General features: G+C 39.1%; 1 protein-coding gene across 7 annotated transcripts in view; it reads right to left on the bottom strand.

The window, feature by feature from the left end:
• Positions 1 to 14,669, bottom strand: part of LOC111243269 (serine/threonine-protein phosphatase 2B catalytic subunit 2-like) — a 74,150-nt gene that overhangs the window by 21,768 nt on the left and 37,713 nt on the right. The window contains exon 1 of one of the 7 annotated variants that reach the window (XM_086978347.1): positions 11,946 to 12,471. The exons of the other annotated variants lie outside the window; for them this stretch is intronic. The gene's annotated coding sequence lies outside the window, so the exon portion shown is untranslated. Of the gene's footprint in view, positions 1 to 11,945; positions 12,472 to 14,669 lie in introns of those variants that run through there. 7 annotated transcript variants of the gene reach the window in all.

Consider the following 14,669-nt stretch of genomic DNA (forward strand, 5'->3'; position numbering starts at 1 on the left):
TATTTAGAGTTTACTAGGTGGTATTTAGCAAGGAGAAGGCAGACAGGATGAATAACTATAGCGTCTAATTCTCCATTCTTTGGTCACGCCCCTTAAGGATTCTTTCACTTTCACCAGTTTCCACCACCCACATATTTCGTAGTAGCGGCACCAGAAGCAGGACATCCCCTCCGCTAGGCTACCTATAGATACCCTAAGCTTGTCCTTGCATTTATTGTAACTGCAGAAGCTGCCTTCTCATCTAGATAAGTTGTCGCTGCAACAACCAGAACAATTAGTGACAATTTTTTATTATGTTTGCATCGGTGCATTGTAAAAAGATAAGGAAAGCGTAGTGCGATCAAACAAGCACTCAATAACTTGATATCAACAAATCTCATTTTATAGCTATTGAACACTCTTCTGTTCGACAGACACAAAAGCTCATACGTAGAAATTTTTTCAAACTATGCTGTACTAGCTGTCACACACTGTCCTCGCTTCTCCAAAAGACGATGGGTGCGCATTTGTAATTATTAGAGGATGATGAGCCTAAAGGCCTTCTCGATCTTCAGCCATCATCGATTGTGGTAGCTGAATGACACCTATCATTCTCCGGAGCTCGTGTTCATATTTTTTATGTTTTTCGTTTTTTTTTTTGGTAGCACTTATTCTTATATCTTCGTTCTGCCTGTTCGATCCTTCGTTTTTGAAATAGAAAAATCCTACGGCTACTCGATATGTATGATTTTCATGTTATCTGCCATATTTCCGAGCGACCCAGACTCTAGTACTGTTAAAAGTTTATTGATATTTTGATATAAGCAATAGATTCGCTTTCGAGTAAATTTAAGCATGTTAATGAGCCCATAGAGCGTACAACCATTCATAATTAAGGTCAGTGGTGTAATGATATGGACATCACAACAAAGGAAACTCCATAAAGAATATGTTTTTACGAAAACTGCGGCTTTAACAGTTGTAATAGCAACATTAAGTAACGTAGCATACAATGACATATACCTGCCATAGTAAAGTATTATACAAACACACGCAGAATCTTCCCAATTCTTACTTTCGTAATTCCGCCTTCCTTTCCATCCGTTCTTTTGACTTGCACCCTCTACTCGTGCCACCATATCGCTTTTGTGCAGGGGTTTGTGAATAATACAGGAAACTATTGTGACCATACCAGCCACACACTCCGCAACCCAGCAAGACCCCAAGAAAGCTACCGCTACTATCTCACGCTCTACTGATAACGCAATGCGCCCCCTATGTACGGCGTTGCAAACAACAGCAACTAAACGAGCAATGGGTGGTTTGTCCATCGCTCCAAAATTTTCGAGTTTAATCAAAGCCTTCCAAAAAGCGGGCGCGATGTGCGGGGGGGGGGGGGTAACCAACGAACGATAAGAAACAAATCAAACAGAGTTTTCTGCCAAGTTCTGCGACACTGCTACAGTAGAATTCTGCTAAACCTCCCGAATCGGCGTAACAGTTCTCATTGTACAAAATCACCCAATTCCAAGATCGCATAAGAATACACAGAACAGCACGTAAGAGGTAGGGCAAGCGGTCTGGGTACCCCAAGCTGGACGACGCGAGCTATACTCACGAGCGGTTATGGCAAAAAGTCTTCTACGTAATTGCGTTACAGATAAGAAAAAGCACTTTTTTACCGACTTAAAGCAATTAAAAAAAAACTGAGTCCCTTGCAAATAATTAATTATCATACTGTCTCAATTTTACCAATTGCAGTGGCAAGAATCCTCAAGTCAATAAACATGTATTTGACATCTGTAAACGTGAGACATCGATGTGTTCGTTCTTTATTATCTTAATGCATAATCTCAATGCTGATTAGTTAAATGTAGGACATATCGGCAAACAAAGCTATTTCGTCGAATGTAAAATTTTGGCTCAACGCATATTGGACGCAGGAGATTTGTATAAATTTATTTGGGTCAATCTGTGGTGACCCTAGGGGATCGTTGTCGGAGCACCTGACCATGAGCTTTTACAGAGTTCCATCTACATTTCCTAATGAGCTGTGGGCAAGGTTAGAACTGAAATACGGCTACGATTCGGGGTTTCACATAAACCCTATAATAATTATTATCTTATAAAATCTACTTTACTTAACAAGTTATCAACGAAACGAAACGAAGAAAAGGCGAAAGCCGCGGACATGGTTAACAGGATGACAAAGAGAGAGAAATTCTATCTAAGTCAAGCATACAAATTGTTAAATATAGGTGGTTGTCGCGTGGCGAATCTTGTAGCCATCTGCGTCATTTTCGCTGTGAGGCTGGGTCAATGATAAATCTTATTGCCAGCATAACGTACATGCAGAAACGTATGAAGCGTACGAGAGCTTAGGTATTCTCGCTTGCTACCTAATTCCCTCCCGCTCAAACCTTCAGCCCGAACTATACGTATCACAGCAGTTTCCACGCTCTACAGAGTACGTATAATGAAAGACGGGAATTTCTGTAAGCGAAACGTGGACAGACTTTTATTTCTAGTTCTCTCGTGCTTGTAGAGCCCCGTTGCGGTTATTATACCATCTACTAACAAAAAATCGGTTAATTTTTTCGTCCCATATCTAGCTTCCGGCGTCTACCATCAGCCTGCCACGTCGAATTATTAGACTGGTCGATCGCTTAATGTCTGCGTAGCTCCTGTCCGTCGGTGCAGTTCTACTCCATTGCGTCTCTGAGTCCTAGGTTGCGTTGTATATCGTCAGACGTAACGACATTGTCGGTGTTTGTGCTATTATAGGTAGTGTCACCGATATCGTCATTTCTGCCGGTTGAAGATACCGTTATTTTGTCGGTAAAAATCTATACCCAATGTTGTGCTGCTCCGCACGTTGGTTAATCAAGTTACAGGAATGATTTTCGTCTGCGTTTTCGAAGGCCAGTAGCCCTTAAATTTTTCCTGACGTCACTCTGTTAGCAATGGACAACTGCAAGACATTGGAATACAAATGGCGGCAACTCAGGAGACACCCCGGTAATGTGTGAGCACATTTCCACGAAGAATGAAGAACAGCGACGGCAAACAGTGGCTAAAGGGAATAAGCAGGAAGAAGCAGACCATTGTGTTACGGCTTGTGTCTTAGCAGAATAAGATTTCTACGGGGAAAGAGGTAACTCATTTTATTAAATCAGCACATCGGCCAGGTACGTTTGGCAGTTTTGCCATATGCGTTTGTTCTGAGCGTTCTACTCCGCTTGGCTAAAAGCGGAACACTTGACGTTGCTGTCGTATACTCTCCCTAGGATATTTCCCTGTATCCGTGTTTCATTTTTATATTTTATGAGAATTAAATTGGGATATGAACCATTATTACACAATGACGGAATCATGAACAACTGCGTAGGCGTAAAAGCCTCACCGCTTTCAAATGGCAGCCTCGTATGCATGAATGTCATTCGCAGAGAGGTTTTACTAATTTCGAAAAATTAACATGCGTTGTATTTGCAAGGGGTGTACAGATCCTTATTGGGCAATGTACAGGCGCCTCGTCTAAATTTGGACGAACTTTGCGATGTTGTTTACCATAGTAGGCGGACGCCCGTCCGCTATTCTTAGTGCCAGACGAAAGCCAATTCCTTCTCGAACAAAACTACAACTCACCACGGTGAAAAAAGCGGCGTCATTTTCGTGACCTGAGCCAGTATCAGCTAATGTATATTTTTTTTACATGGGACAAAAGGTATAAACTTTCTTTTTCCTGTCTAAAATGAATGGTCGAGGTTATTGTTATGCGGTTTCTAAAGAAAATTCCATGAGTCAACGCGAACTATCCTCAATAAAGGTTAGATTTAAGGGACCGAAAATGATACAAAAAAATACATTTCTAATGATTCCGATGTTTTTATGCAGAAATTAGCGGCTATTTTAAAGGACACTATCTAATGCCAATAATATTATCTAGACGAACTCCAACAGTCACACCTTAATGGGATCTTTCGGCCAATCATCTCAATATTCTATTTCGCTGTTCCTTTTATATCGAGTGTATTGGGAGTTTAACGAGTCTGAATTTACTAATATTGTTTGAGGCGCAGCTACTGTTAAAAAGCTATTTGCGGGTTTTAGAATGAGTCTTTTAAAAATGGCTAGTGAGTTTAGGCCTTAAAGCTGTAATAAAGGCGAACGGAACTTATATATAATAAGCATACTTATCAGAAATGAGCATTTAAAAACAAAGTCCTCAAAATATCTGACTTTGTCTATACACACTTTTAAAAGCAAAGCATGCAAAAAAATCCTAAATTTATTAATATATATATCTATGCCTTAGTAGGCATTACCACATTTTTAGTATTACGTTTACATTATTGATTTTTCGCAGAGGTAGAATTTCCAGTACAGGGTGTGCTCGCCAAGGCAGACTTCTTCGAATTAAAGTACGAAACCTGTAGGAGGCTATTTAAAAGTTTCTGAAATATTATAAGTTGGTAAAAAGAAATACTCTTTTCTTTTAGCGTTCCCATTCTTCTTTCCTTCTGCAGTATTTTTGATTTCTTATACTGTTCAGAATGCTCCCTCTTAACTATAAGTCCGTTGTAATTTGGTCCTATGGTAAACTTTATCTCAAGGATAGATGTTCATGGTGGCACCAAGTGCATTTTAAATACCTTTTGTATTTCATCTTTTATTACCTTAAATGTACACCTAGGTATCCGTACCACACACGATGTAAACTTCGTGCCTGAGAGGACTGCTTAAAGGTGTTTTGCTATTTAAGTTCTAGATGGAACTATTAATATGGAGAAGGTGCCTTACTCCGATCGGCAATCTGAGCTTGATTACGACCTTAGAGGGCAAATCGTTCTTTAATTTTGCAAGATGATGGGCTGTAAACACTCGATTATCATTAGAGTTTTTGAATTTATTTTACAAACAAAAAAATTGGGACATGAGCGCTTCATGAACTAGATGCAGGACGCAAGAAGAAAGAGGCCTTGTCTCCATTGATACGTTCACCGATACAGATACACACGAAACTATAATAACGGTTTCCTACATAGAATTGTTACAAGTGAGGAGAAGTGAAGCCTACACATCAATATAAAGCAGGAGAAAGAATGCGTGCCTACGGTAAATCCGCGTACTTCTACAATTAAGCCAAAGCGCCGATAAGGATGCCGAGATTTGCCTTTGGCAGTCACCTCACACCGCATGAACCAGCCGCCTAGAGCTAAGAAACGACGTAATCCGGTGGAAAAAATTTGACAAAAAGGGCAGAGTTGTCCCTTTCCATGACAACTCTAGTCTGATCGTGACTAGTTGTTAAAGCTGCTCTGTAAGAGCTGGGATTCACCCATTATATTTCCCAGAATTGACGTGGAAAAAATCATACTAAATGATTTAACTTGTTTCTAAAATTCGAGTGAAATGTATTGTTTTTTTCTTATGTAAAAAAAAAACTAGCGTTATTCTTTTACCAACTTAATATATAGAAATATATGTAATAGCTTATATCGATTAAGTTAAATGATCGACGCATATGCGGACGGAGAAGGCAATCATTTACTTTTACGAGAGTGGATTAAGGAAATTGGCCAAGAGGTCGACTAGATTTTCTTTTATTTAGGTTTATTGTTATCACAAATTATTATTCCGTAATTGCTTCAAGAATCACTGAAACGTTCGCGAAGCAGAATGAAACACTTTAAGAATCGCTGGACAAAATGTAAAGGGTTATCACGACCAGTGGGCTTCTGTATGTATATATATATATATATATATATATATATAGAGATGTGTGTATACTGGGACTTTTTATTCTTTGTTGTTAAAATCGTATCTATATAAAAAATTAGAACAGAGGAAGTGTCATTCCTGATGGTCATGTTTACCCAGTATATGTACCACCAAGCACAGTTATGGTTTTCATCTAGATGCTAAACCGTTTACAGGCTTGTTTCAAATGTTCTTCTCACGATTTCGAGTAAGTAGACGCTGTTATGCCGAAACTTGTTGGATTTTCGTTCGATATCGCTCCATACATAGAAATCCAATGCCTTCCGATTTGGACTGTTTGATGCTCTTCCCAAAACATGCCTGTATTTTTGAGCAGTCAATGGTATACTAATCTGAGCCGGTGCACTATCTTACTGAAAGACGCGTGTTTTTTTTCAGACGCGTCCACTGTTTACTGTCGCACAATTATTTGTAATACAAATGGGTAAACTGCTTTAACGATACGTTCGACGTTTGCGGAAACAGAATGACGTAACGCTTCCTTCGCTGGACACCACACTCTGGGCACGAATTTTTGTCAGGGGTTTGCTTCTACCCGCAACAGGCCTGAGCCAGTTTTTGTGGTGGTTTTTGCCGCAGTTCATTTTTGTATCAAGGATGAAAAATTTCTTGTCAGTGAGAAATCAAAGACGACCTGCTGTTTTATTTTTAAGAATTGAACAGCAAAACACCGGTCTAATTTTTTGGCCTGATTGTCCTGATAGACTTGGTCGAAAAAGGAGAATCATTAGAAATGCACTTTTAAACGGTAACAATTAACCTTGAAGTCCGCATTGTCATTTCTCTATCGTGGATTTTTCTTTATGCTATGTTAGAGCCTCCTGAGAGAGATTTCCTGCAACCAAATACTCATTTGCGAAGCAATTCATTATCGATTCGGGGTGACCCAAAACGTTTATAATCTTGTATGAAACGAGCCATCATAATAAATCTGTAAAGGTACAAGCTATCATATCTTTTATTGATCTTAAACCTTAAAAGCATACACTACAAGTGTAATAACATAAGGATTTTTTTTATACTTCAGAGTTTTACTTATGATTCCAAGATTTTTTTATTTAAGCAAAAAACAATGAAGTTCTTTGCATACGCGAGAAACGTTAGTTCTTACGGTCATGTTCATTTGCATTACAACTTTAATTCGCAATAATTATATAATAATAATAATTTAAAAACTACTACTCTAATAGTAACTGTGCATAAGGGAATGTTAATGAATATAGATTCGTGAAGGTACCGCTCCATACGAAAAATAACGACCAATCAAAAAAAAAAAGAATCAAAATCCTGCATTGATGATACGGCAAACGTCCCAAAAATAAAAATTCTCAGACGGGCCAAAAGGTGCAAAAAAAAAAAGTGCTACGTTTTAAAAAATACTACCCTATCTTGCCGATATCGTCGGTAATAGATACAGTCCTAGCAAAAACAATCGCTGACGTTCGTCTCAAAGATCCTGAACTATCCTATACGGCTGTTTTGATGAATTTCTGGTGCCTTTCAAATCTAGGCTCGAGTGAGGTACTTCTACTTTACTTGGTGGGATTCTTCAACGAAATCCAAACGACACTAAACGGAAAATCCAGCTAATTTTCAGAAACCCCATGGAAATTGTCTATCACAGAAGCCGCCGATTTCGAGCAAAATTTGAAGGAGAGTCTAGTCTTGGTGTGATTCGCCCTGGGTGGAAAGAATAGAAATAGCGAACCTTGGTTCATGTTCTGTAGGCTAATTTTCTACCGCCGCACCCATGAGTCTATGGTTTTTGTTTAAAAAAAAGTAGGTTTGCTCCAGAACCAGAAGGAGCGAATGAGCAGACGTCTGTTATATGTGTAATGAGACATAAGGGTACCTTTACTTTTTAAATTGAAAACCTTTTAGGGCAGACGGAGAAAACCTTGCTTTAATAACGATTAAACGTATTGTTCTCACAATCGAGAAGTCTACGGTAGCAACGCGGGTTATATTTATAAAAGCACTACACGATAGTAGGTGGTCATATGCCCATTAAGCGCACTCTTAACCCCTAACCTTAACCATTAATCTGGCCCACATTGGACGTGCGGAATACAAGGGACGCTGTTTAATTGCAGCAGCAGTAGCGCAGCGTGGAGCTCGAGTCCCACGCGGAGACCACCAGTGCTTCATTTGCCTGCTCTGTGACCACTTCTTCAACCAACTGATTCATAGGAACCAACGCCCTTTGTGGCCGTCACTTCACTGATCTAACACCCCTAAATTTCTTCAGAAGCTCAAAACTAGTCAGTCTGTCACCACTTAATGTTTAACATATTTAACCTTCCTTGTGACGGCAGTTTAAGGTAGGTCAGTTAGAGTAGAGAGTGTTTCGTCCAAAAACAAAAAGCACTCAGCGCAGAAATAATGCCAAATCGTCGTCTGGTTGCCCGAACGTTGCCACTGTAAAAATAATCAGTAGTCTATATAGCTGCCGTCCCGTTACATCTTGTGGACTTTTTCAATGCCTCTTTTGATATAGATAACGACAGGCCAGGAGCTTTCGAAGCCCTCAGAGCAGACAATCACTTTTCAAAAGCGGCCTGAATGATTCACATCGTGAGGTACTTGCTAGTAACTGACTCCGGCGTCTATGTCTCCAACAGACTTTAATCTATATATATAGTCCAACAACTCCCCTCATTACACCCCACAACGAAAGGATGCTGATGCGGTCCTTTACGTAAAAGTAGAATGACAGAGATGTTGGTAGCCGTAATATATTCATTTGGTACAGCGTGTTCTTGCTTTAAGCGACACCTCCTTTATAACGGATTGAAAACACAATAATTATCTATACACCTGGACGCATTTCGTCCCAAGAAACCAACGTATGGCAGTATAGATAGATTCAATTTTTTCATCTAGCAAATCGCGCTAGTAAGGAGCACAAAGAGGAAACTTAATTGACGAACACGTTCTACATCAAATTTTGGAATTGCAGAGACGTTCGCACATGTTAACATATAGATAAATTGTGTATTAGTAAACAACTGGCGCATGCTTGATTAAAGCTCCGTCCATTGCTGACACGTAAAACATACGGCATACGGCTGCACCACTTTCTAACCAGCCATACGAACTAGATGATACTATATTACTGAGGAATGTTATAGCGTATTGAGAGTACAATCGTAGGACGCTTGACGGTGTGACTGCTCATGACAGGAAGTTTCATTAACATTCCGCACAAACACCGTGTGAGAGCCTTGGCGTTGATTCATTATTTTCAATTGTCTCTATATAAAATTACGATCTGCCGCGCATTTCGACTTGCTTGAGGCTACCGTGGCTACTGGCAATTTTCAGAGGAAACATCCAGCAGGTCGTCTGCAAATGAACTATCGATGGCGGTCAGATGAGACGTTGTTGGGCTTTTTTTACTTCCTTTTCTGAATAGCCTATGTCAGAGCCATTCCCGTGGGGTGTGTTAATGTAATAATCATGGCACATATAGATCCGGTTACTGCACGATGAGGTACGCCGTCGGCGGTTGAATCTGCTGGCCTATTCACGACAACATGAATACAAAGCGTATATAATAATTCGACTGGGTACCACTTACGGAATCTGTTCCAACAATGTGTAACATCGTAAGGTTGTTCCATTGATATCTAACCGTAAGGCACAATGGAGACGTCAATGACGTTGTCGACTGCTAGTTTCCAACGGGGCCCTATGTTATGCTGTCAGTCTCGAACCGATTTCAACCATCAATATGTTTCTTCTCCTACTATAAAACAGGACCGTATTCGGAAAACCAGCAATAACCGTTACGTAGCTCAACAAGGAAAAAAAAAAGGAGGAAATCCTAGTCTTTCGCCGTCTCTGAAAGTTCGTATCAACTGTATAGGTCAGTGTATTCCATCACACAAAATAATCACACATTAAGTATCGCTTCATTTTTACAGTATCTTCATATTTTTTGAATCCCAGAAAATCTCAGAATTACGACGTAGTAAGTGAGCGGCGGTACGCGTATAGCTTACGCCTTTAGCACCCCCTTACTGCGATTATTACTACTACTGCTATAATTTATCACAAATTTTACATTATCGAATTGTTGACGAAAAAATTCAAATAACTAATTATCTAGGAGAAGCAACACATTATTACATTAGATTTGAGAAAATATTCATTAAACACGAGGTGGCTGCATCTTAGTCTGCGAATTCGAAAGTGTGCGGTTACACATCTACAAGTACAAAGTCCTTCAGAGTTAATTTCACATAAGATATAAAAATACATTAAATGTGCAACACGACTATTTCCCAGGCAACATCATGGGTCTAGGGGAACATTTTTGATCTAGCAAGAAAGCAGACGTGACACTGCACCGAATTTACCGAAGGCAGCAGCTGTTCCGGCCGATTCCGTGATATTAACGACTGAGTATCCGTTCACGTCTGCAAAGTCCTTTGTTTTGTCTAATGTGATACTTTTATTTTCTCTTTGCGAAAACTTTGAGCGTTGTTGGCGTAGCTGATATTGTACTAAAGAGGATACTTGTAAAAAAGCAGTTTATACAGTTACCAGTTTTAAGAATAGTTGCAAATAAGCGTAATTGGACTACTGTTAATTCCATTAAACCATTTAAGTTTTCGATTTTAAGCAGTTGTTGTTATTAATTACGTTTAAATTTTGCTTGAACGATCGAAGTGTTTACCTGCTCAGTCGAACGACTAACCAAAAGGCAGAAGGCAAAAAAAAAGGTAGTAAGGTCTCTACAAAGCCAACGACGGTATTAACACGACTACCAACTGACCAACGAAGCGAACAGGCCGTCTTATATTAAAGTTAAGTTCGTCTGCCTTGAAGGATGGAAATCAGTGGCAATATAAACAGTTTTCAACTAGCTTACATTATGCCAAATCAACCTTTATCGCCCAGCCAATTAAAACACTGGCTACAAGTAATTAACAAGGGTTGGAAACCTTCCGAAGACAACCGGACCTTAGTTTTTTTTTAGCTTCAATGAGATTTTAGCTTGTCCCAAGCAGCAGTTCACCGATTAAGCTTTTTCATTTTTTTTACAAACAATCTTTTTCTCAAAGATTTAGTTGGTGTTTTTAAAAATGGGAGAAATTACGCTAGCGATTATGTCCGGAAAGTTCTAGATGCGTTTATTTTATTTTTCTATTTGATGACGTCAATGGATAAGTAGAAAAACTAGTCAAATTTAGGAAGCATTTACCCTTGTACGATAGCACAAGCCAGCCAAATACCTACATGACTGCTTTCATATTGAAATTCATTTTTTTGCCAGCAGATTTGGCATTATTGATACATATTCTGTTTTTCAGCCTCAAGCAACATTCTATTACCTTATTATTATTAGCAACTATTTAACCATTATATTTTGCGGCTACTTTTACTAGTGTACTTTTCCTATTATGTAGGTATTTTCAAATTGCCGCTTCAAAAACTTCAAAAAGCCGCTAACTACACATATATTTTCCCGTAACCTGATGTAGTTATGTGTCTCCAGATGTAACTAATCTGCAAGATAAAGCTCGGTCCGCTATTGACAATTATTCCAAACCTATTTCCTCTGTGATATCCAGAGCTGTTTATTGCGTTCTTGCGTCATTGTGTCAAAATGTTAGTCTACCCACAACCTTTACATCGTGACCAAGGGTTCACCAAAACAAATCCTCATTCTAATTGTGTACTTTTGCACACGTCCACAGGTCGACCCATTTTCGAAATGGTGGCCATTTGCATTTGAAAAAATCTATCCAAAGCTGGACTTCACAGCTTTTCCGAGTTGCAAGCTTTATTCTATGGAAAAATTGGGTTTCACTACTTTCGGTTGGAAGACAGGGTCATGACTGAACACACGTAGCAATACCTACGCTACTATTACGAGCAGCTGAGCAGCAGGCATCGATAGCACTGAACGCGCGTCTGGGTATCCTGCAGCAGGTAGCAGTGAATTAGTCATAGCCGACTTGCCACAGCTCACTGATATAAAAATCGGATTTATTCTAAATTCTACAAAAAAACACCAGTTCGAAGATATTTTAACTAAACGATAAGTCACGAACGAGGATACAGGGATTACATGCTACAGTGTAGTAAGCCACTCTGAAATTCTGTCGAGTAAAGCTGAAGTTCGTATATATGCATATAACGTTACATGACATTTTCTAGTATCACTTGGCACGTACATCCGGATCCATCAGCGAGTAAGCGTCTGAGTGTTTATGATCATCGACTCGGCCGTGTGGGCTCCTACGCAGGGCCCAAACACGCGGTAACTCAACACTATACTATTCCACCTGTACGATACGTTGTTTAGTCTTCGCGCTCAAGTCGAACCGCGTTTAATGTATTACTAGCGGAATGTCGGAAGTCTGTTTCCCTGCGTTTCGATGCACCGAGGAACTTTTCGGTTTTTCATACAGCTGTGAGGTGCCACTCAGGTAAAGAGCACGAACAGCCCACATGAGAACTACCGCCGTGATGAACGCCGGCCAAGCAAAGCACATTAAAACAAAGACAGGCAGGCGGTCTGTCCGTTCATCCGTGGCAATAGCAACAAAGAGTGACTGGGCAAGCGACGACTTTGTTGGACCGCGAGAAAATACCGTAGACCCTTCCTTTTGGGCAGACATCGTTGCCGGTAGCTCGTAGCTTCAGTGCACAGGCCAGTTCGCTTCACACAGTATCAGCTTAGGCCACACGGAATTATTTGGTAGTACAGGCCAAGAGTCTTGCAGGATGCAACCTACAGCTTAGCCAACTCGATTCATGATGATCGGTACTAAAGCTTGGCGAAGGCAAGGGTAACCTTTAAAGCTAGCTAGCCGTGATTATTCTCCGGACAAAAGCTGCCTTTCCTATGACTTCCTAAAAGATACAAAACTAAACCAGAAGTCAGCTCGTTTCGGAACAGCGTAAACAGTTTGTCTTAATATTGCATAGGAGGCCGCGTGTGATCCAATCCAGTGTCGCAATAATATACATATATGTTATAATAATATATCGGGTTTGCGAAAGATTATTTACTGTTCTCCTAGTTAAACGGATTTCCAAGTCAGGTAATATCGGCGTTCGTTTCATTTGGATCAAATCATTTGGATACCTGTGCTCAGACTGAAGTTTCAGCAAAAACTATCTCTTTTTTTTTTTTATGGTAAACGCATAAATGCCGCTCAGATCCTAAAAGAATTGTACAGTTTATGACCAAGATCCGCTATCTGAAGAAACGGTTCAAGGATTGTTGTGTCATCTTTATTTCGAAAATTTCGTTGTTCGTCGCGCTGTTCGAATGGCTATGAAAAATTGATAACTTTCAATCTAACGATTCAGACATTACTTCTTACAATTTTTCTCTCAGGAACCACAAGAGTTCTACAATGATAGGATTATGATATTACTAAAAAAAAAAAAATAGTAAAAGGTCATTGACAAAAAACAGCGCATATTCAGTTTAGTAATATTGTTTTAAATACAAAACATATCTGCTTCAATTTTGGCTTAGAAAAACCGTCAATATTTTTTTGTATATATATTTTTTTATAACACCCAATATATTCAAAATAAAACCAACAGACCTGAGTTAAGTCTTTCTTAATTAATTCATTTACCTAAGCTTTAATCCGCAGCTATTACAGGCAATCAACCGATAGGCTTGTAGATATTTTTCTAACTTCAATTCAATTCAAGAGTTTAACAAACAATTAAGACAAAAAAATCAAAAAGACAGCGTAGCACAGAAAAGTACTAAGGCTTATTATGCTACTTTCAACACCCGTTAGTTTGCTGCCAAAAATCTTACTATATTGACAAATTATACAACATATGTTCATTTATATAAACTATGTACAAAGGCAAGAAAAGAAATGTATATTTTTGCGTTTGCAAAACGAAGATGCCAAGGTTACTATGCGGCGCCTGCAATAAATCTATTCTTCGATAATAATTTCAGGCCATTTAGTAAATTTTGATATGACACACATCCAACTTTTGGGGTAGATAGAAGAAAGGTCACATATTTTATATATGGGATATTGCGTATTACGTAGACCCACTGAAATGATTGTTATACGCTAAAAAGCAAAACTTTTGTGTTTCTCTTACACTTGTAAAATTAATGAAAATCGACTGAAGATAGAGATCGCTTGCACACATATATACAAAGGAATAAATTGAAGACCCATGGCGTACCAGCAGAGACAGCGCTAGATTCACTTATTACCGCTACATAATTTATAGATTTGTCCAAGGCATTTAAGCGTTATTTGGAACTAAATTTCTTTAAATTGGTTGTTTATCTGGTACTAGAAATCGCTACGGTCATATAAACAGGTTTCTTTCTAGTGTAATGTGACATCATACCTGCGTTGTCCGAACGTATTTAAACTATTAAATTATATTACGTTGTGACGAAGATAAGTCTGAACATCTGATAAAAAGATGCATGAAGCAACAATTTACGCAGAGTCTTATCTACTCTATTCATCATGAGACACAAAAGCTAAAAGCACTTGGCAGATCGAAATTTTTTGTTCAGTAATTATAGTTGTATAGAACATACCGTGCAATGGGTGTTTCTTATGAAGATCAGATTCGATTAGATGGATCGATCTAGATACCCTTAGTAGCCTCCGCCTCACATGTGATGGTCATCCTTGGATGAATTTATTCGTTTTTATGTCGTAGGTCTTTTTATTTTCTGGTTTCGTTAGTCTGTCTTCCGTCGACGTGTGACTGCCTTCTATGTAATAGATATCCGAATGATATCTTGACATCTACATTCGTCGAAGAAAAAGTATTAACTGTTTGTATCTCAAGGTAGATGTTCAAGTCGCCCGCGTCTTAGCTCAATTATCCATCATCGTCGCACTGAATACTATAGCCAAACGACATGCTATCGTCAAGTATTTCCC

The sequence above is a fragment of the Varroa destructor genome, unplaced genomic scaffold, assembly GCF_002443255.2.
Source record: "Varroa destructor unplaced genomic scaffold, Vdes_3.0 BEIS01000001.1, whole genome shotgun sequence".
Classification (NCBI taxonomy): domain Eukaryota; kingdom Metazoa; phylum Arthropoda; class Arachnida; order Mesostigmata; family Varroidae; genus Varroa; species Varroa destructor.